General features: G+C 30.1%; 1 protein-coding gene across 4 annotated transcripts in view; it reads right to left on the bottom strand.

Annotated features, from left to right (window-relative positions):
• The window catches only part of LOC135846006 (zinc finger protein castor homolog 1-like), a 154,789-nt gene that overhangs the window by 93,190 nt on the left and 38,108 nt on the right, over positions 1 to 23,491 (bottom strand). The window contains exon 3 of one of the 4 annotated variants that reach the window (XM_065364932.1): positions 15,777 to 15,813. The exons of 2 other annotated variants lie outside the window; for them this stretch is intronic. The gene's annotated coding sequence lies outside the window, so the exon portion shown is untranslated. Of the gene's footprint in view, positions 1 to 562; positions 583 to 15,776; positions 15,814 to 23,491 lie in introns of those variants that run through there. One more of the 4 variants, XM_065364933.1, reaches the window with a different exon arrangement.

The raw sequence follows: 23,491 nt of genomic DNA, 5'->3' as shown, positions 1-23,491 counted from the left end.
AAAAAAAATTCAACTCTGTAGTACGACCGATGTAGTATGTAATGTACATGTAGGCTTAATAAACACGTCATCGTATCGTTTGAAAAAATTAAGTAACGCGATACAAACTTATCAACAAAACAAAGAAACTGCATTTTTATAAGGTCTCCTCATGAATAAATACCTATAAGTAAACGTTATGATATTAGGTTAATCAGTATGCAATACAGAGGCCGAAAACAGATTTCTATTTTAGTGAATTATAGATTTCATACAGGTCAACGATTTTCTTCCACATCAACATTGTTAATGCTAAAAAACTTATACGTACTCGCCTATTCGATATTACTACCCTGGCTTAAGAAATAAGACTTACCTATACCTATCGTAATTAATTGAAGAGCATTTAAAAAAAAAAAAAAACTGAATTAAAAATAAAAATCAAGTTTCACGTAGTAAGGGAAAAAACACAAGTCGTTTAAGTAAGAGAGAGGAATTTTACGAAACTCGGTGTTATTTCCTTTAGGTTTAATAATAGATAATTGAATTAAGCAACTTTTTGAACTCTAATTTAGGTACTTACAAGGTAAATTCCGGCCCGACTGTTCTTTTGTTTCTGTATAACTACTGAATACAATAAAGAAAGGTCAAGTGTTAATGTAAAACCGAATGAGAAAACACTGCCCTTGTCGTACAGGAAATTAAATTGATATCTATAAGGTAGAAATGCCACACTGCTATACACAATTACTTGTACTACAAAATTAACACTAAAATGAAGATTTTTTAAGTAGAAATTTTCATAATGTTATCGACTCTCTTCAACAAACGTGAAATCAGAAAATTTAAAAGAAATTAAACCGAGATAAGATAATACCATCGCCAATTCGTAGGTACAACTACAAATTAGGTACAACTTAACCATCGCCAAATTTTTCGTAATTGAAAATTTTTTTAACATCGAATCACGTAAACGATTGATAGATAATTGAACGGGGAAAGAATAAGGTGTCTATAAAATTCGTAAAACTGCATTATTGCACCTTTTCTTGCATCGTGTTTCGAAGTTTCTTGAAAATTTGTCATTTGAGTCCTTCCCCATTTTCCTATCTGTTTTCTCGGGGGAAAAAAAACCTGAAATTTAAGGGTACATATACAAGGTGTCCAACAAAATTTTCAAATTGAAATAGGCACAAAAAGGCGACTTCTAAAATTTTTGCAGCACGTTTAGCAAAAAGCTTCTCAGATTTTTATTCCTCCTTCAGAAATGATGTGTTTGAAAATTTGCGAATATTTTTCAAATTTCCTTTTTCATCTCCCTACCCAATTTTTTTCAAAAAGGGGATTTTTAGGCAATTTTTGTCAAAAAATCGTAATATTTAGAAAATTTTTGTAAAAAGTGTAGTTTTTTGGAATTTTGAAAAAAACGACAATTTTTTGCAATTTTGCTAAAAATTGAGAATTTTTGTAAATTTTTGAAAAACGAGAATTTTTGGTAACTTTGAAAAAATAAACGAGCTTTTTGGACAATTTTTGAAAAAAAAAAATAACTTTTGGAAATTTTCTGCAAAAAATTTTTTTTTGCAATTTTCATGAAAATAGAGGTTTTTGTCAATTTTTGGCAAAAAACGAGACTGAAGAACTTTGCAGCAATTATTAGCAAAAAATTATACTTTTTCGAAATTTTGTCGAAAAAGCGAGAGTTTTTGACAATTTTTGGAAATTGAAGGAAACTTTTGAACATTTTTTGGGGGGAAAAAAAATTAAAAAAAACTAATTCGCATAGCCTACTTTTGAAATTCAAATTCAAAAATTTTTTGTAAATACTAAAAAAAATAAATCTACCATGAGAGTTTGAAAACATATTTGAAATTTCAAAAATCATTTTAAAAATCAAAAAATTGTTCAGTTATGAAAGAAAAGATTAGTTAAAAATTCAGTTATCCTTAAAAGGAAAAAATAGCTCAATCAAGCTAAAATATTACAAAAAAATTATAAATCATTGAAAGTGCAAAATATGTATGTAAAAACTATACGTAAAATTGACAGAAAATCAGCAAAGATGACAATGAACATCATTGAAATGTGTGAAAAATATAGGAAAAAGAGCAATGAAATTTAAATTTATATTCAATTTTTCGGTTTAATATTTTAATTTGAATTATTGATTATGATTGATTTCATTTAAATTCTACTTTCTAGTTTAATTTATCTTTCATTTAAAATTTACCTGCCAAAATGTTCATCTTTGTTGGTTACATTTATTTGCTGATTTTATTTTCAACTGTTAAAAACACCTTCGTTTTATTTTAATTCAAAAAAAAAAAAAAAAAAAAAAAAAAAATACTTTTCACCTTTGTATAATTTGAAGTGTTCAGTTCAGTCTAATTTTCAGTTTTGGTTAAATCCAATTTTTATTTCTCAATTAAATTTAATTTTTATATTTTACTTCGACTCAAATTTTTTTCAAAATAAAAACATATAAAAAGTAAAAAATAGATCGTTTACTTGATAAAATGAAAAAAAAAACAATTTCTGGAGAGTAAATTTGTGCGAACTTGCATTTTTAGTTCCAATTGACAAACTAACCACCCTTCAATAATCTCATTTTGATTAGTTCTATAATTTGATCCACTCACACGACTTGAAAAATATTACAAATGAGTTACAGCCTACATAAAACCATAAGTCTTTTTCCACAAATACATCCTAATGTGTCCACATTCATCAACACCATCCACAAAACGAATGGTTAGGTACTCTTACTCCATCGACCATTATAAATAACACACGTTGGTAAATTTTCGTGTTCTAGAAAAATAAAACTTTTCATTCACGATTCGCAATACACTCGTGTTTTTTTCCTCCGCTAAAAATCTTTTCTCATTTTTTTAACAAAAAAATACGCCTACACGCGTGTCAACATAATCGCAATTATTCATCCCTTTTGATTCGGGGTGATTAGTCATAGAACGCGAGAGTTTTCGCCGAAAAATGACGATAATACACGAACGTCGAGCTAGAAAAGGCGATTTTTTTCTGAAACGATTTTGGTATACCCAGGTACCTATCTATATCTAGTATTGGGAGATTCGTAGCATAATTATGATGCCTTTTGACGTTGTGAGATGATAATTATTAAACAAAGATGAATGAAAATTTTATCGAACGATATCGTATCAATATTTGCAATTTCGCACGTGTATATAGCGATAAATGTACAATGATGTCACGAAGACAACACGAAAATATATTCTACGAAAGAAAAACATTACAATTTGAAACAACAAATACCTAATACTTTTATCGAATTACTGAAAAAAAAAACCTTTTTGAATGGTTTCACGTATTTTTCAATTTTACAATAGGACCCTCTCGCACTTAATAAAATTATCAATACAACACTTTGAAAACTCGGTACGTATATAAAAAATAACAAGATATAATACAACGAAAACAATCAAAATAAACATCATCCTTTATGCGTAAACAAACCTTCGATCGATATTTTATCAAATGTCAGTTCAAAAAAAAAAAAAAAAAAAAAAGAAAAATAACCACAAAAGCATCGGAGGAAAACTTTTACACCAAAACCCACACAAATTTCACCAAATTAACAACGCTCTAAGAACGTGTTAAATTAACCTTAATGTAAGAAAAAAAAAAGGAAAGCAAAAAAAATAGAGAAAACTTGCTGAAATGTCTGCTTTGGACGCATCGTCGTGAATTTTTTTTCTAAAAAAAAAGTATAAAGCTATAACCACAGAGACGAAAGATCAGGGCGAGTAGAAATTACACAGTCGATGGATTCTGAAAAATATTTCGATTCTGATTACACGGTTTGGTATAATTTTTACGATTTATTTCTTCATTAATCCGTTTTGTTCCGGTTTTACTTGTTTATACTTGGGAGATTTTCTTCGAATGGTACTTAGGATTTTTCTTAGGCGTTTCTTTCGTCTCATTATACGATGCGTAGTAGTTATGAAGAATACGAAGTAGGTAGCTGTAATACGAATTACGTATAGATAGACGTAATGTAAGAGCAACACCCCGAAGGCCTCAAAAAAATCGAAATTTTGGCCAACTACGAGTATAATATGCTTTAGTGTTTGACGATGGCGGTATATTTTAGATTATTGTTGTCGACCCGAATCAATTTCACAAACCATACGTACTTTTAGGCTGCTAGTATTATAGACGAATTTATATTTTGGACACAATACGAACGAGTACATATACTACACGTATACGTTTCACTATTATTCATTAGATCGAACAAAAAACAGTTTTGTCATTTCGTGATTAACGCTCTCAATTCAAATAAATTTGTTTCTAATAAGTTCTCTTTTATTGTGACGTCATCGTTATTCTAAAATGTATTTCGTCGTCGTTATATTTTTCTTTGTAATTTTTTCCATTCTTTTCGACCTAGAGATATTTAATAAGTAGTTATCGCGCCGGTACCGGTGTATATTTTTTTTCTTCTGTAGGTAATGAATACGTTATGAGTTTGCTAAGTACATATACTGACAGATTTCAAAATAAATCCTATTAAATTTCAATTTTAATATATGCTCCCAAGGTGACAGAATTCTCGAACCTGATCAACAATTAGCCTATTTTTTTTACGTGCTATGCTGCGCCTCATACACATCACAATTCACAAGTATACCTATCTACCTATATGTATAGCCCTTGTTTCCTTCTTCTTAGTCATTTTTCAAACATCGGTATATCTGTAGAGACTGGAGAGACACAACCATACCACCAATTACTATAATCGTTCGTTTTTCAAGACTCTATACGCGCGGTCGGAATCTCGTAAATAATTTAAACATTAATCATAATACCCGATGGATCTTCAATTCTTTACGTTTCTAATCTAAATTATACAACGTACAAAATGCCGTAGATGTTTCTTTAATCGTATACTACCTATCTTTATCTTACGAATTGAATCGTTAAAGTCGGTATTTACACGTGCGGACGTCACTGAGAAGTGAGATCGAGTAATTTGTCAAAAAAAAAAAGAAGATATACGTATCTATCGAAGACAAAAATACTTTATAAGTATCTTTTGTATGTAACTTCAAGAGTTACTTTTTGAGATAACGTTTATCTGCAAATTTATGTAAAGAAAAATACCCAATAATATGATTGGTTTTTTTGCTTCAAATTTCGAGCATTAATACTTATTATTAAAATTATCGAACAGAAGTTTCGGGATTAACTAAATTGTATGAGTTGAATGTTTGAAGTGCGTTTATGATTTTCTTATCGAGGTAAAGTGGTTTACTCGATGGGAAATACATATTTATTTTCGTGATTAGGCAAGAATTGTTCTAAATGGTGTTGAAACGTATTCAAAATGTTAAAACTATTAATTGATCAAAATTTGTACAAAATAGTGAAATTGAGTTATAACTAACGAAAATTTGCAGAATTGAGGTAAAAATACATACAATAAAATGGTGTAAAAATAAATCAAATTGCATAAATTACATAAAAATCATTTTAAAATGTCAAAATTACATAATAATGTTTACTAATGTTTTTAATCTCTAACATTTTTCCGAGAATCGTTCAAAATAGGCGTAAAAATACAATAAAATACAACGTAAAAATCCACAAAGTGGCGCAAAAATGGTATGAATTACGACCAATTTAGTGAATGTATTGAGGATGATCTAAAAATTGCTCGAAATGCAGTAAAAATACCGTAAAATGACAAGAAAATTGAATGAATTGTAAAATAATTGATTATATTTATACCAAAATCCTTTTAAATGGTTTGAGATGCAATGAAAATGACATAAAATAATCCAAAAATTGATGAATAATCAGTGAAAAATTATTTTAAATAATTACATAAATGTAATTTGAACTGATTAGATCTGCGTGATGAAAGTTTGATCAAATTCGGTCAGTTCAACCACATCAGTTCTAATCTCATCAGATCCAATCATTTTACACCGAGCTTGCTTTGAGGGTACCATGAGAACTACACAAAATAACATAAAAGTTCAAAGCTGTTCAATATCATGAAAAGTAGAATTCTTCTAGTCAATTTTTGATCGTTTAAAATAATTAAATCCATCTTTTTCATTTTTTTTCATTTTCTCGGGTTACCTATCTCTGTCTTTTCTTCATTTTTTCATTTGAATTTAAGGTTTTTCAAGTTCTTTTTGTTTTTCATTTTTTTTCATTTTTTTTTTGGGTGAGATTTTCATTTTTTGAATAAGTATTACATATTAAACTTTTTAATTTTTTCAATATTGTGCTTTTGAGAGGTTTTTTCAAGCATTTCAATTTTTGGATATTTTTTGTTTTCTTAGCCGATTTTTTTTTTTTTTTTTTTTTTAGTTTAAATTCAAGTCTGTTGGGTTTTTAAAATAAGATCTCATGAAAATGGTTGTTCGCCTTTTTTAAATTTTAAGGAAGTAAAGCGCGCACTATTAAAGTCACTCCAAAAAATCATGTCTTCAATTTTTTGTTCCTTTTTTAGTTTCTAATTTTTTTACAATGTTTTTGAGTTTTTATCTAAGTTTTTAAGTATTTTAGATGTTTTTTTTTCAAGATTTTCGTCTTCTTGTCAAATTTTTAATTTTTTGGCTTGTTGATTTTTTTTCTCTGCTTCTCAAATTCTTTGATTTTTTTTAGCAGAAAAATTTTAAAGCAAGAAGTAAGAACCTAGCTTTGAAATTGTGTAAAAATTCTTCACATCGTTCAAAAAATCCCATGGTAAATGTGAGGGGATTTGATCAGATCTGAACATTCCATTGAGCTGACCAGACAGATCAAAGATTTGATCAGATTAGATCTAATAAAATTCAATAGGAAAAACCTGGTTGAATTTCGCCATATCTGAGTAGTTTTGAGGAGATCTAATCAGATCAGATCAGACCATATATCAGATCCGGGCATACACCGAATTAGATTTGATCAGATCAAATCTAATGAAATCCTCTGGATTTGCATTATGAATTGAGTAAAATCTCACAAAATAGAGTAAAAACCTGAATAATTTCGTCGAAATCCCTGCAAACGTTTCTGAAAAAATTTTTAAAACGTAATATTGAGCAAAATTTTACAAAAATTATATATTAAAATTGTTCTGATGAGAGCCCATTAAAATTGTTTTAACAAGCAATAAAGTACTTTTTTTTGGTATTTTTAATTCTTTTTTTTTTCAACTTTTTAACAATTTTATAACCATTTTAATCATTTTTTTGTCATTTGAAACTTTTTCCTTCTTATTTTTCAATTTTTTAAAAATTAAATCATCAAAATGATGAAATCTTTCTTCTTGGGAGTAGGAGTGGGGGTGCAATGGAAGCTGTTTGTGAACCATTTTATATTCTGTATCTTATTTTCCTTTAGTTTTCTATGTTTTTTTTTTGTATGTATTTCTTTTGTTTGGTGTTATACTTTTTTGCTCATTTCTTACATTCTCTTCTAGATAGGAGGAACTACATTTATAAATGTTTCTTTTGTTTTTTTTTCGCATTTTTGCTTGCTTTTGTATTTTTGTATTTTTTCTCAAACTTATGTTTCTCTGGAGCAAATTTTAGTCTTATCTCTTTAATTATAAATGGTCTCTCCTGTAATTGGCTTTAAGCTGTTGGAGGGACCTAAAAATTGTAAAATAAAATAAAATAAAATAAAAATTAAAAAAATTATTTTAGGTATTGTCTGTCTAAAAAAGTATAATCAAATTAGGTAAACTGCAATTCGCCAAATTCAATTCAAAATCGTAATTATGCCGAAAATTCGAAACCATTGTTCATTATAAACTTTTAAAATAGTATACAAGGGGTGATGAGACGACTCCTTCGATAATTCTAATCCACCAACCCACTGACCTGGAAAAACAAGTTGCTCGTAGACACCCTGATCGAAACTACGAACGCAGACTGTACACATATAAGTGACGAGGGTGCAGATATCTGCTTACGATCAGCAAAACGGTCTATTATCTTCGATAATCGAGCATTTTACAAGAACATTTAAAAAATCGCTTTTAAAAATATACTAAACAAAGAGGTTGTGTAATAATCGAATCATTAAGTTCCCTCCCTTCATCTTCGCAAGTTGTTGAATCGAGAAAACGACAAAATAAAAATAAAAAAATGGAAAAAAATCAAGCATGTTTCCACCGGCCGGCAAGCAGTCGTTCATTTTAGTCGATGAATTGGTTAAAATATAGACGCTGAAAGGTACTGTTGTGGACTTGACGTTAATGTTTTTGTAAAAAAAAAATCTGTATTATTCGAGGACCTTATAAAAAAAAAAAACACACGACAACTAAAAGCAGCCAGTCGTAGCACCTGTAAATAACCGCATCGTCACATTAGAACCTTATAACAAGTCGACCCAACAAGACAAAATTGTCACGTCTCATCATCAAACGAATAAGAAGTACTACAGAGAACATCATTCGATCCAGGAGGACTACATTTTAACGGCGAAACAGGCTCCAAAATAACAAAAATGCTCGTTTCTCGTCTCTCTATTCCATTGAAATGAGAAAAAAAATTACAAAGAACTGTATCGCAGCAGAGAGGTAGACTCTATACGATAGCCTCGGGCTGCGTTTTTTTTTTTCTTTTTTCAATAAAACCGCTTTCAATAAACTTATTACGGTTATAAATTTCAAATATAATTATAATTTCGTATATATATGGCTGTTCACTCGTTCCCGTACCGCGTCCACGGTCCAGAGTCCAGCGTCCAGCGTCCGCGAATGATAACCAGTTAGCGTTAGGAAAAGCGCTTAAGAGAGCGCATCTATTGTACATAATTAATTGTTTGGCGTGTTACTGTGGAACGGGCCTGGAAAACAGGAAGTGTTCGGAGTACAAGGGACAAACAAGACGGCGGAGACGCTAACAATCGGTCTCTTTTATTTTTCGCTTTATTCACACCTTTTCTTTCTCAGAGTACATTTCGGCGCCTGTATTTAAACTTGGCGCCACCGTAATACGGCCATTTACGGTACAATGAGCAGAAAATGGTACAATATTAGCTAACTCTGTTTTTACACTCCCCGATACTCGCTTCTTCCTTATTACGTTACTTCGCGTAGTACACAGTTGTACCGCCGCGCCGCGCCGCACCGAGCCGCGAATTTAAAATGAGAAAAAAAATGTACGACGTGATGTCGAACAATGTAAGCACGTTTTGTTGGCTCATTTTTCACAAAAAAAAAAAAAGAAAAGAAAAATCACCTTAATGATGTATGTTACGAAAATTTCCATCGACTTGAGTAATTTTCACGTGCTTTGATTGTTTTGTCTTTTATGAGTCAATTAACTCAGTCCTCGTTTAATGTAGGACAACTGACAACTTATGGCTCCAGATGGACTTTATGGAGTATTCTGAAACGTTCACGAAATTTGGAGCAATAATTCAAGTTTGATGAATAACTAGGTGTGTTTCACTTGAAAATATCGAATTAACAAAAAAGACAAATGAAAAAGAAAAAGACCAACGTAGCTCATTGAAATGTTTGAAGAGGGAAGGGAAGGTGACTCAGCAGTCAAACTTACTTTCGAGTCCTTCAAAAATAAAAAATAAAAAAATAGTTGCAATGAAAGTATATTTTCGAGCTGAAATCAATCCAGAAAAGCTCAAAAAATCAAAAAGCTTGTCATTTTTTAAAACTCGCAAGTTTTTCTTGAAAAGAAGTAAACAATTCCCATTACTACCCAAAAAAATTGAGAAATTTTTCTGATTTTCAGAGAATATATACGAATGAAAAGACTGAAAATGAAAGAATCCTCATTGGAAAATTACTTTTTGAGAAAAAATATAGCTGGGAAATGATTCTTTGTGGAAATATCAAAAAGATGAAGTATTTTTCTGACATTGAGAGATTTTAAAATGTAGGTATTCAACACTTGAAAAAAAACACGCAAAAACTTGAAAACTTGACAATGAACTCAAAAAAGCCAAAAAATTCAGAGAAAAAAATGAAAAATTGGAAAAAGATCGAAAACTTACAAATAAACAGAACATTGTAAGACTAAAAATATCAGAAAATTGAGAAAAAATCAAGCATAAAAAAATATTTAAAAATGCAAAAAAAAGGCAAAATACCAAAAAACGAACAATGGAAAAAAACATTGTAAAATTGAAACGAATCAAAAAAATTTTTTAAACAAAAGAAAATGTCATCAAAAAATATTGAAAATTGATGAAAGCACAAAAACAGTCAAAAAATTAACAGAAAAAAATCGAAAAAATTACTAAAAAAAATAAACAGTTGAAAATAACACTAAAATCAAGCAATTAAAAAAATTGCCTGGTATCTGGAAACTCAAAAAATTGAAAAATCGGAAAAAATCAAATTCCAAAATACTGAAAAACGACCAAAGAACTCGAAAAATTGGGAAAAAAGAAAAGATTAAAAAACTTGAAAATGAGAAAAATTGAAGGGAAAATTCACATATCAGAAATCTTAAAAAATGAAAAAATTGAAAATCTTTTCAAAAAAAACGACAAATTGAAAAAATTGAAAAGCTGAAAAAATGTACGAATAAAAAATCTATTTAAAAAATTGACCTAAGGCCAAAAAATGACCTTGAAACAGGAGAAAAATTTGACTAAGAAAACAAAAAAATATCTAAAAATAAAAACACTTGAACAAAGTCAAAAAAACAACAAAATTGGAAAAAGTTAATAATATAAAAAAATTCAAAAATCTTAAAAAATGAAAAATAATTGAAAATCTTTCAAAAAAACCAAAAAATTGAAAAAATTGAAAAACTGAAAAAATGCACGAATAAAAAATCTATTTAAAAAAAGTTAAATAGATGAAAAATTCAAAAATCTTACAAAATGAAAAATAGTTGAAAATCTTTTCAAAAAAACCGAAAAATTGAAAAAATTGAAAAACTGAAAAAATGTACGAATAAAAAATCTATTAAAAAAATTGACTTGGCCAAAAAATGACCTAAAAACAGGAGAAAAATTTGACTAAAAAGCAAAAAAATATCTAAAAATAAAAACACTTAAACAAAGTCAAAAAAACTGCAAAATTGGAAAAATTGAAAAAGTTAAAAAGATGAAAAAAATGAAAAATAATTGAAAATCTTCAAAAAAACCAAAAAATTTAAAAACTGAAAAAATGTACGAATAAAAAATCTATTTAAAAAATTGGCCTAAGACCAAAAAATGACTTAAAAACAGGAGAAAAATTTGACTAAGAAAGCAAAAAAAATGTCTAAAAATGAAAACACTTGAACAAAGTCAAAAAAACAACAAAATTAGAAAAATTGAAAAAGTTAAAAAGATAAAAAATTCTTAGGAAGACGATTAAGACAACCATAACTCAAGGAAAATTTTTTTTAAAAACACGAAAATTCATAAAATAATTTTTTTCAACGATTTACAACGAACTACAAGGATTTCTAATTGTCATGGTATTGAACAGAATTTCAAAAGAAGTAAACTTCCAAAATTTAAAAAAAAAACTAAAATAATAAGCCATTGAAAAAAATTACAATTCGTACAAGAAAAACACAAAAATTTTACTTACTCAAACGTTTTTAAATACCTCCGAAATTCAGAACAACTTAAAAATTGAAAAAAAAAACAACAATCTTAGGAAATTACAAAAAAAAAAAAAAAAAAAAAAAAAACTCGAAAATGATGGTGAAACCTTTAATGGTGGCAATGAATCAATAAAACCCTAAAAATTTGAAAAATTTGAACTTTTAAATGGATAAAAAAATGATATTTAGACCTACTTAAACATTAATAATTAAAGCGATTTTATAGTGTTGAAAAAAAATGTTGGTACCTAGAAAAAAATGATAAGAACATGTAAGTAGACACATTTGAAAAACTAAGCCCCGGCCTTTGTGAACCTAAAGAGAATTACACACTTCACTCGAGACCTTTTAAATTTATAGCCCTGTAGAGTCTCTTCTGGTCTATTATGATTTTAAATAAAATTATCCGATATTTTTTTGTTGCATTAGGAGGTATGTAGTTTCCTTTTTTAAATTTTTTTCTTAAAATTCTCACCAATGGGTTCTCTTTGGTGATTGATTGTTCTCGAAGGTTTAGAGCCATTGGCGAGGGTTGTGGACGAAATACTCACAATCATTTTATTGCTACATAAGACCTGGTCGAATGAAACACTCGCAACAATTTGGTATTATTTTTAGTTTTTATTTAATTTTCGTTTTTTCATTAAATATACCTAAATGTATTCTATTGTGTGGTTTGAATATTCGAACTCAAAAATAAATATACAAAAAATAATCCATTCAGTGTAATTTTTATTGAAGCATCGGGGGTGCCTTTATTTCTATAACATTTCAACGAACTACAGTCTACAAGACGAAAGTACAAAAACCACGTGCCATCGAGCGAAGAACGAAAGAAAGAACAAAATTAATTTTAAAAAAATAATCGCCTTAATAGTACGTACAATTCTCGCACGTTCTTACAACATAGTACACTACACATGCATACGGGTGCCCCCATCATCGCGTCAACGCGACCATTCTATTGATGCGCATTAAGTTGCATATTCGATTCGCCTTAATAATTACTATCGGCGAGTTACGAGTAATTTCGACATCGACGAATGAAAAATTCAACTAGGGAAGCCTTAGCCGCGATAAAAAAACCAAGGGGATAAATTAGAAAAAATCATCCGTCCACCCTTTAAACAATGATAACCCGATAAAAAATATTTTCCGCTACAACTTCGGCGTATAATAGGTTGAAAAAAAAGCAATAAAAAGATCTCTTTCGCGAACCAATTCGTAGTTAGACAAAAAAAAACCGTCTATTCGAATCGCATGAGAATTAAGATAATGAAATCAAGTTTAAAATATTTAATGGATTCCGAGCCACGAAGCAGTGGTAGTGTACTCGTATATCTACGTTGCAAAATGCCAGATGTAAATAATACGATGAGTACCTAACGTAACGTCCAAATAGAAGAAGGGGAAAAATGGCTATTTAAAAAAAATCCTACCATCGAGGAAAAAAATTTCATTCATAACGGAAACACGCTCCATGATGAATTATTCTTAGAAAAAAGTTACACACGAATCGCTTCATAACTGATTAATTTTCAGCCAATAATCACGACCGCCCAAAATATCGAAAATTGAAGGTTTCCATATCATGTACTTCGATACGTACGTCGCGTCGTCTCCGTCGGCTTCGGCTTCGGCTTCCACAGCAGAAAAAAATAGAGTACAGTGGAATTTGATACAGAAACCGGTTAAACAGTACAAATTACCAATATCGGAACTAACATACGGCTGCTGCGACTCGTTATATTGAACTTTAATCGTACTCGGTATATTTGATTTATGGAAAGAACGTATTTGTGGAAATTAACGCCGAGCTATATTATTACAGAACCAATTGGATTAGATACGGATTAAACAATACATAAAGGTAAACTATACAGGACAGGTAGATATTTCTATTTCGTCATACCAAAGTAGAGTACTTGAGTACTCTACACAGCAACACAAAAATTCTACCACAAAAATATAATCCAACAACCCAGTTCAAAAAAAAAACATGCAACTTGTTTTCGACACATCAACCAACAAAAAAAAAACGAACAGAAAAACCATTAACTAACCTCAAAACATTAAATTAATGGCGGGAAATAAAGAAAGAAAGAAAAACCTATAAGTCAATAAAAAAGAAACCATTAAAACTAATCCAACCACCGCAGTGGCCTTTTTAATATACAAAATTTTTACTCGGCAAACTTTTCCATGTTGCTGATTACTCGGTTTTGTGAGAAAAAAAAAGAAACAAACAAAAATACACCAGCAACAAACTTTTGCTTCGTTATATTCGAAAAGAAATTAATGAAAAAATCAACAACAACGTCGAGAACCGAACGAACGCTTTCAAAAGTACTCCTTTATTTGAATAACGCGTGTATCCCCTATATACTTTTTTTTCCACTATCTTGACACACTACAATATTTGCAAGAATGGAAAATACGAGGGGACTGTCATGATCATTTCGAAACAAGTTCGTATTCATATGCAAAACAGCCCAAGCTTGGTTCCAATCTCTTTTCGTGTTCCATCCTTTTCCAACCTAAACTTTACGTACGAATTAGATTTTAGGCGAGTACAATTTTTTTTTTTTTTTGAAAAAAAAGATGGAATTAAAATTACAACTTTTTATCAAAAAAAAAAAAAAAAAAAAAAAAACGTGACCAATATAAAGTCGAGCTTTTGAAATAAATTATTTAACGTGGAAGAAAATTCGAAGAAGTGCTAAATTTAGCACAATTTATATACCTATCCGTAAAGTACGAGTACCTGAGATGATCGATGAGAGAAGTTGTTTTCAAAATGTAATCAACGGTTAAAAATATGATCCTTATCGATTATTTTTCATCGCGTCATCAACACTTTGGAAGAAAAAAAAACATTAATCGAAAAAATTCGACAAAGCTTAAGCTTGATTAAAAATTGATAACTGATTTATCCGTTTTCCTGACAGGATGATGGATCGATTCGTACACCTATATAGCAACTTTCTAATTTAGCCATATTTGAAATAATTTTTATGGCTGATCTTGTAGGTATACCCTTGATGTTGATTTAATTTTTTACGTTCGGTAAAACTTCTCGGTTAATTTTCAAATTTATTTGAATGAGTTTTTTTTTTTTTCAATTGTCTGCGTTATTTTAGGTATTCCCACACAATATTATACGAACACGACTGAATCATTACTTTGATACATCGAAATTGTAGTTCGAGGAATTTCGGATGTATTGTTTGAAATGACTCATAATTTGGAATTTTCATGATTGATGTTGCGTTGTTTTTAAAAATTTAGGCAAGAGAAGGACTTCTATACCTGTAGAGAATTGGAAGAAATGACATCAGAAGGCTAAATTATCACGTTATGAGAAGCACGATTAACATAAATTATTCAATTTTGGAGACAATATTTGAATTGCCTTTTATGCATGTCAAATAGGCGCATACTTGAATTTAAAATTATTTTGCAACGATTGTTTCCTCCTTCATCTAGCTGAAAGACGTATCATTTTACCTCACATTCTTCTAAAAACAACATCAAGTGCTTTCGGATTCGTATAGGTTTTTGAAAAAAAGCAAACTACATAGGTCCGCTGTCGAATCATTATTTTGAAAAAAGACAAATTAATTTGTGAAAGATGGGGATAGTCACGAAAAAAAATCTACCATATTGATCAATTTCATTCAAAATCATAATAGTCAATAAATTGAAAATTTTAAAATTAAACCAATTCATTTCAACGCAGTATTCGAAAAATTCTGTGCAAAAAACATCAACGTAGGCAGCATAAAATATTGGTTCAAAACATCAATATCCACCCACTTACCACTATTTCCCATTCACTTAAAAAGCTAATTTCAAGAAAAAGAAAAACAGTCTCGTCGTTCTATAAAAAAAAATAATAACATAAAGTTGAAAAATTTCCCATCAATTTTTTTCCAGAAATCGTTGTTTTCAAAATACCTGGCAGCTTTATCGTTTTTTTTTTTTTTTTTTTTTTTTTCATTCGTGTTTTTATAAATAGCACTATAAGTAAATTAGGCGAGGAGCACACAAACATTCAAAAGACTTCAACTCCCAATTAAGATAATTTCTAGCTCGTTCTAGCCTTGTTCGAGAACAGAGAGGGAAAAAAATCGGTACAAGATTCTGCCAAAGTCGAGGAAATTTCAAAATCTCTACGACGACAAACGTTAAAGTAACTTCAATTTCAATTCAATTTAAAATACACACAAAGCAACTTACGTTAACAACGGACAACTTTGCAAAGACTCGTACAAACCTGCAAAAGAAAAGGCAAAAAAATAAATCATTAGAAAGGTTGCTAAATTAACATTTTGAGGGAAAAAAAGGCAGCACCACGCCGCCTTTGCAATCCACCAACGCTAAACTAATCACGATCATATTTTTATATCGCGTCGCGGAAGAAGAAAAAAAAAGAGCAGAAAAAAAGTTTTCAATTTAAATATTTTCATAAAAAGTCAAAAAAATAGCGCTACGGTGCGTTCGTTATTTTACATTCTTCTCAACGGTTAATATACTCTATTTTAATTTAAATTTCTTTTACGTTTCTATTTTTATTTACTCAACTTGTACACTTTATTTTTTTGGGAAAAAAAAGAAAAAGATGAAAAAAGAAAGAAAGTATAAACTTTGTTGTTTTGTATACCGAAAAGTAACGAGTTTTCTCCGTGTTTTTAACTTATTCGTTAATTAGATTCGCTTCAAAGAGTTTAGGCCGTAAAATGCAGAACATAGGGACACACCTATGCGAGAGTCACAGCTTAAGGAGCGGGACCGCGAAGAATACAACGTATATAAGAGTAATTTCATATAGGTATACCGATTTGTCGAAAAATTTGGCCTTATACCAATTTTAACACATTTCAAATGGCCGTTACGCCGAGACGGGTTAACTGTAGCATTTTTAAGAAAATCGTGTAATTAATTAACTAGAATTTTGTCCGCCTCATTTCATTTATAGTTAGAAATGTCTCGAAAAATATAATGCAGATTTATAACGAAATGGTTTTGAAAATCTGCTCTACACAATACCGGTGTATTTTTCAATGTAAAAATAAACCGAACGCCGCCGCGTCCTATTGCCGGATGATGAGAAATTCTTTAAAAAGAGAAAAAAAAACCGCGACACTTGTTCCGTTCTGTTCGTCTGCTGTGAGTAGCTGCTGCTTAGTGCTTATACACGTAATTTAGCGTCGTCGTTGTGTAGTATTCACGTGGCCTAGTTTATGAGACACGCGACAACAACCTTGAAAATGGCTAAGAGATGAAAACTTACACGCTACGTAGAGCCAGTCGCACCTTTGTCGTGTAGTTTAATTTAAATTTACTGCACAGGGACAATAGGAAACGAACTGTTATTGTTTGTGTAGTATTCTTGAAAATGGTACATTTACTTTTTGAATTTGATTATACAGAAATTATGGCCAAGGAATGTTCTAATCACTGAGTCTCGATTTTGGGTTCAGCAGCACCCTGCTCTCCTGTCCCTGTCACCCCCATTCGGTGATAGAACTAGAGTTGGAGATGCTTTCAAATTTAATCAATTTTCATTTTTTAAAATTGATTTTAAAATTTCAAGTATTGGTTTTAATTATTTTTCAGTTTCATTATCAATTTTCAATTTTTATTCGTTTTTTTTTTTTTTTTAAATTTTTTAGGTAAGGTTCAGTTTTATTTAGTTTCATTTTTTTCAGATTTCTCAATTTTTGCTCCTGTAGTTAGACAATTTTTTCCACTTCTTAAACTTTTTGTTGGGTACCTGCTATTATGCTTTTATTATTATTATTTTTCCTGAAGTCTACTTTTAGTTACACTTCAAAATTTTCATCCGTTTCTAATTTCAGCTTCAGTTTTTTATTCTGCCTTTTTTCAGCTTATTTGGTTCCAGTTTTTATTATTTTTTTTTTTTTTCAGTTTTCCGACTTTTTTATACTTTGTCATCTAAGCTGATTTATTTATTGAAGTCTCATTTCATATTTTTTCCAAAGGAAATTGAATGAAAAATCACACATTTTTTAAAAATCAAAAAAAGACATTCTTTCAATTTCAGTTTCAACCTTTAGAATTCAGTCTTTTATTATTTTTTGGTATGATTCCAAAATTTTTGTTTTTTCTGAAAAAATCAGTTTGAAGCTGAAAATTGGAGTTTATTTTTCGGAGAACGATTTGCTCAGAAATTATGAATCATTCGAGAACGACATAATCACCTGAAAAAAATTCAGATAGCACAAGACAAGACAAAATGAAACATTTTGATTTTTAAATTAAAATTGTGAATTTGTGAATGATTCGTTCGTGAACGATTTGCTCAGGTGGAAAAATCGTTCGCGAACGAATGAATCACTGAAAAATTAAATCAAGTATGGATGATATGATGAAACTTGACAGTTTTAATCCCATCATTAAAAAGTGGACAAAATTCGTTCGCGAACGATTTGCTCAAAAATCGACAGATGATTCGAGAACGACTGAATCACTTTGAAATCCAATCCATTAATGCAAAAGATGAAAATACATTAACATTCATCAACAAAAATTGCTAATGATTCGTTCACGAACGATTTTTTCCATCTGAGCAAATCGTTCGCGAACGAATGAATCACTGAAAAATTAAATCAAGTATGGATCAATGGATGATATGATAAAACTTGACAGTTTTAATCCCATCATTAAAAAGTGGACAAAATTCGTTCGCGAATGATTTGCTCAAGAATCGACAGATGATTCGAGAACGACTGAATCACTTTGAAATCCAATCCATTAATGCAAAAGATAAAAATACATTAACATTCATCAACAAAAATTGCTAATGATTCGTTCGCGAACGATTTTTTCCATCTGAGCAAATCGTTCGCGAACGAATGAATCACTGAAAAATCAGATCAAGTATGGATGAGATGACATAACAAAACTTGACAAATGACAACTTTAATTCTATCCTATTCTATCATCAAAAACTGAACACAATTCGTTCGCGAACGATTTGTTCAAAAATTGACAAAGCATTCGAACGAGAACGACTGAATCACTTGGAATTGAAATCAGATAATCCACGACTATAGACAAAACGAAACATTTCAAAACCTATTATTAATAAAAATTGTGAATGATTCGTTCGCGAACGACTTTTTCTTTGAGTTGAGCAAATTATTCGCGAACGAACGAATCACTAAAAAATTAAACTTGGCAATGAGATGGCAAAACAAAACTTGACAGCTTTAATCCTGTTATCAAAAAAAAAAAAAAAAACTGAACACAATTCGTTCGCGAACGATTTGCTCAAAATAGACAAATCATTCAAGAACGACTGAATCACTTGGAATTGAAATCAGATGATTCACGATATGACAAAACGAAACATTTCAAAACTCATTTATAAAAATTGTGGATGATTCGTTCGCGAACGATTCGCTCAGAAAAAAATTGTTCGCGAACGAATGAATCACTAAAAATCAAACTAAACAGAGATGACCTGACGAAGGAGCTTGACAGATAATCTTTCATTAAAAACTGGCACGATTCGTTCGCGAACGATTCTTTCAGAATTGACAAGTCATTTAAGAACGTCTGAATTCAATAATTTTTCAATAAATTAAAGAATCAAATCCGTCCAATTCTAAAATTATTTTTATTTCGTCAATAATCGCTTTTTATAAAAATATACCTATCCATTTGCCATCACACGTATTATGGCCCAACGACCCTTTAAATACATTTACATCATTTACTTACTCTTCGTTACTCAACAACTGGTACGCTAGTTAATTCATCTCTCTTTCTCTCTCACTCTCGCCAGCTTACACTCTCGAGACTATTTTCCAATCTATTAGATTTCTCTCCTTTTTTCAGCCATTTCTTTTTCATCAGCCGTTTAAAAACCAACTACAATTTCCACGCAATTACAGAATAGATTTTTCACAAACTACGTTTAATTTTTTTACGCTCGTTTGCCAAAAATCTATTAAATCGATTTCGGCTCGAGTTGCTTCCTTCAATATACGTATATCGCCCAGTCCGAAAAAAGAGAGGAAAAAAAACGCCCATGAATCACCATTTCCCCGTGTGCATCTCCTGTACAGTACCGAAATGAATTAACTAACCTTATTTATAAGCCCTCATAATACCCATCGTTGCTCAAATACTAAAAAAAAAAATGTATTAGGTAAGAGAGTGTCCTGTTCGAAGGGATAGTGAAGGGGTTAGACGTTATAATGATGGCGGAAGTCCTCGCAGCTGTAAAGTAAATGGTGAATCGTCGTCCACCCTCTCATATAAGCCTTCTTTTTTATACTGACCCACTAATACATTACAACAAAAAACAAGAACACACCGCGATGCGCGATATGTGTGCGAGGGAGGCAAAGAGTTATTGCTTTGATGTAACATTGAACATTGTTGCACCGATCAATAGCCTATTAAACTTCACCGATTTTTCATTTTACTCTCTTCCGAGTTCGACGTTGCTGCAACAACAGCATCAACATCGCACGTCGAATAAATCGAATTTCTCGGGCTTCGTTTTCGTGATGACGTTTTTTCGTAGGTAGAAGTAAAAGTACCTTTGTTTTCTAATGTGTAGGTATATGCAAACGGTGCTTGGAAAATTTTTCATTTTTAGTTAGGGAAAAAAATTGCGGGAAAGAGAACGTATAAAGTATAGTCGAATCCCAGTTCTAAGTACGCGTCATTTATTATTTCGACAATAATACTCGTATAATTATCAACGTCACAATAAGAAAAATTAATATTTCATTCGACGATGTAAAAAACTAAAAACGGCAAACTATGTTTTTCATCTTGTAACCGTTTAGAAATTTTAATTAATAAAATAACTCGCTAGAATTTCAATGAATGATATGATAAATAATTTTTTCGTATTTTCGATATTCGCCAGTATGTGCCTGAACATGATAAAATTTATTCGACTTTTGTTTTGCGAACATCTCGCTTACCTACTTTAAAATTTAAGAGACGATTAATTTGAGAGAAAAAAAAATCAAAACAAAATTAATTCAACGTACCTAGAACAAATTTTGGAAAGGAGAGGAGGAATAATCAAAAGCACCTGTCTGATTTTTCAGATTTTGAAAGGAGAAAATTCAATTAATTGCTGGATCAAAAAAATCTAAAATTATAATTAATCTTACTTTTTATTCAATTTTAACCCAAATATGTAGGTAAATGATTTAGAGAATCTTCAAAGAAATCAAAATCAACTATTTTTTTAAAAGTTTGATTTACATCTTATAGGGTTTGAGATTGAAATTTTCGGATCGTTCAGAGCCCCTCTGATCATGATTGAAATACCCAATTTTTCAAAACTCTAAATCAGAATCAGTTTCTTTTTTTTCAAATTTAATACCTACTGAAATATTGGAGCGTTTCAGTTGAAATAAGTATTATTTTTCAATTTTTGATATTTTTTTGTCAAATTTTTATTTGTGTTTTTTTTTTCATTTTCAAAATTGAATCACAAAGTTCTCCTCATTTGCTTTTCATGAGCTTTTTTTAGTAGACATTTTTAAGATTGAAATTCAACAATTCATTTAGTAATCTGATCCAAAACTCCTTCAACTATTTTTCTGATTAATCAATCATTTGAAAAAAAAAATTACCAATAGGTAGGTACCTATTTATTTGATAAAAAAAAACTACTTCTTAAATTCAAATTCCAATAACTTGACCATAATTTGATAATTTTTTTTTAAAGTTATTCGAGTACTAAAAGATCAGTTCAATTTTTTTTTAATAAATTGACTCTTTCGCTAAAAAAAAAAAAAAAAAAAAAAAGTAAGCAAACTCAATTACGAGTATTAATTTAAAAAGCTCTAAATTAGTGCACTCATTTCAAAGAATCAAACAATTTGATTCTTTTTAAACTCACCTTTGAATCGTTTGTCCAATCTTTGAAAATATTCTCTTCTCAAGATTCATAAACGAAGAGTGGCCGAATCCGAAAAATGTACATTGGTGTAGCCACCACTTAGCACTTTAATGGCTAACGAAGTTCAAAGGGCCCACAAAGGAAAATTTAATGATCCAAAATGCAGCATTCAATTACTTTTTTTTTTTGCAACTTTCGACAGCTTATAAGGAAAAATTTTCTTATCACGACAAAATTGAAATGAAACTAGGCTCAAATGTGGTGTCTGATCTTGAAAAGTGTTCGTTATATTTTGGAATTTTTGGATTTTCGGTTGAAGTATGTAGGTAAGCATAAGAACTTGAATGTATTTTCTAAGCAATGTCAACATTTTCAAACAGAAAAATTTCATTTTGGAAAACTACTAGACTTGTACGAAAATAATACATACCTATACCTACATGAATTTAAATTTTTGATCAATTTTATAGTTTACGTCTCATTTTCCCCTTCGAGTTCCAAAATTTATTTCAACGAATTTTCAACACTTTTGCACTTTTTTTCTCTACACAAGTTGTTATTTGATCCCAAATGGAAAATTTTCTCAGTTAGGAAACGAAAAAATCTGTTCTGATCTCGCTAAACAGGTCATTGATCTCATCTGATCTCATCAAAACAATCATTGATTTAATCTTGGAGTATTTTATTCAATTTACACTATTTTTATTTTTTTTTGAGATGTAAAAATTTTTACCTGTAAGTTGTCTAAGTTATCAAAAAAAAAAAAAAAAAAAAAAAAAAAGAATAAAATATTGCAAACGGGAAGAATTTTCAGGAACCGAAATTTTGTTGGAAATTGAAGAAGGAATAAATTTCCTAAAATTTAGTTTAATGTAAAAATATATATTTAAAAAAAAAAAAACACAATCTGATTTTTCAGTGCAACTTCTCGAGCGAAAATGTTTGACATTAGGTCCCTAAATTAGGCTACTCTAGGATGTTAAAAGATCGAACACCTAACCACTTACTCACTTTTATAATGATCAAAGCAAAAATATGAACTTGGAAAAAGAATTAAAAGAAGTTGAAGAAAGTTTGAACAAATCCCATGAGAAAAAATTGCCAATTCAGCGGTCTTTTCGACTCATTTTTGAAACAAATCCAACAAAGAGTTGACTCTGAGTTTGGTTGGAGTTGAAATAAAACTCTTTGCTCAACCCTGAACACAATCTTCTCCTCCATCTTCGTCGTTTGCAAAAACGCATGATCGGTATTTATTTAATCTGAAGAATGCTACTTATTATTCTGCTTTAAATAGGTATCATAAACAATCAAAAAGTGTTTTTCATTTTGAAATAGATAAGACGATAACGTATTATTTTTTGACTTCTGGTCATATTCGTTACAAAGAATACATTTCTAAAAACTCCGAAATAAAGTCTATAATTAAAACGAAAAAATTCATCAATAAAACAAATCGTTCTCGTATACAAGTAAGCTGCGGGCAATTTTAATTTATTTACCTATTATTCGTTATATATGTAAATTTCGAAAGTTTATCATTTTAGTGGAAATTTATCTATTCTTAAACATCGGTAAGATATTTCGATATTACAGTAGGTTAGAACTTCCATACCCATTCTACGAGTTTGCGAAACGTGAAAATCATTTTTGGCTTCGTCAATATATAGAGTCTACCTCTCGCTCTCCCTCACCCTCTCCACGATCCATCTCGCATAATATATAATAAGTAAATTAATCAACTTGAAAAAAATCATTAGCGAAGAGATATATTACATTTAGATATGTAAATATAGGTTTCTCTGAATCGTTTCACCTTTCAATATAATGTGTGTAAGTGTTGTACATTGTACACTGCGTACCTACAATGTACGAGCGTTGTATAATATGGTGAGGAGACGATCGGAGGAGGCAGGGGAGTTGGATCTATTATATTGGGTATCGCTGCCGCTCGGCTTCTGATTTAAAAGTGAAATTACCTGTTACAATGTTTGAAAAAAAACACGCTGCTTATGAATATTACAACGTTGAGAAATGATTTAATTTCGACAGT

This window comes from Planococcus citri, chromosome 4, assembly GCF_950023065.1.
Source record: "Planococcus citri chromosome 4, ihPlaCitr1.1, whole genome shotgun sequence".
In the NCBI taxonomy this organism is placed as follows: Eukaryota; Metazoa; Arthropoda; class Insecta; order Hemiptera; family Pseudococcidae; genus Planococcus; species Planococcus citri.
This window is presented reverse-complemented; position numbering and strand designations above follow the sequence as displayed.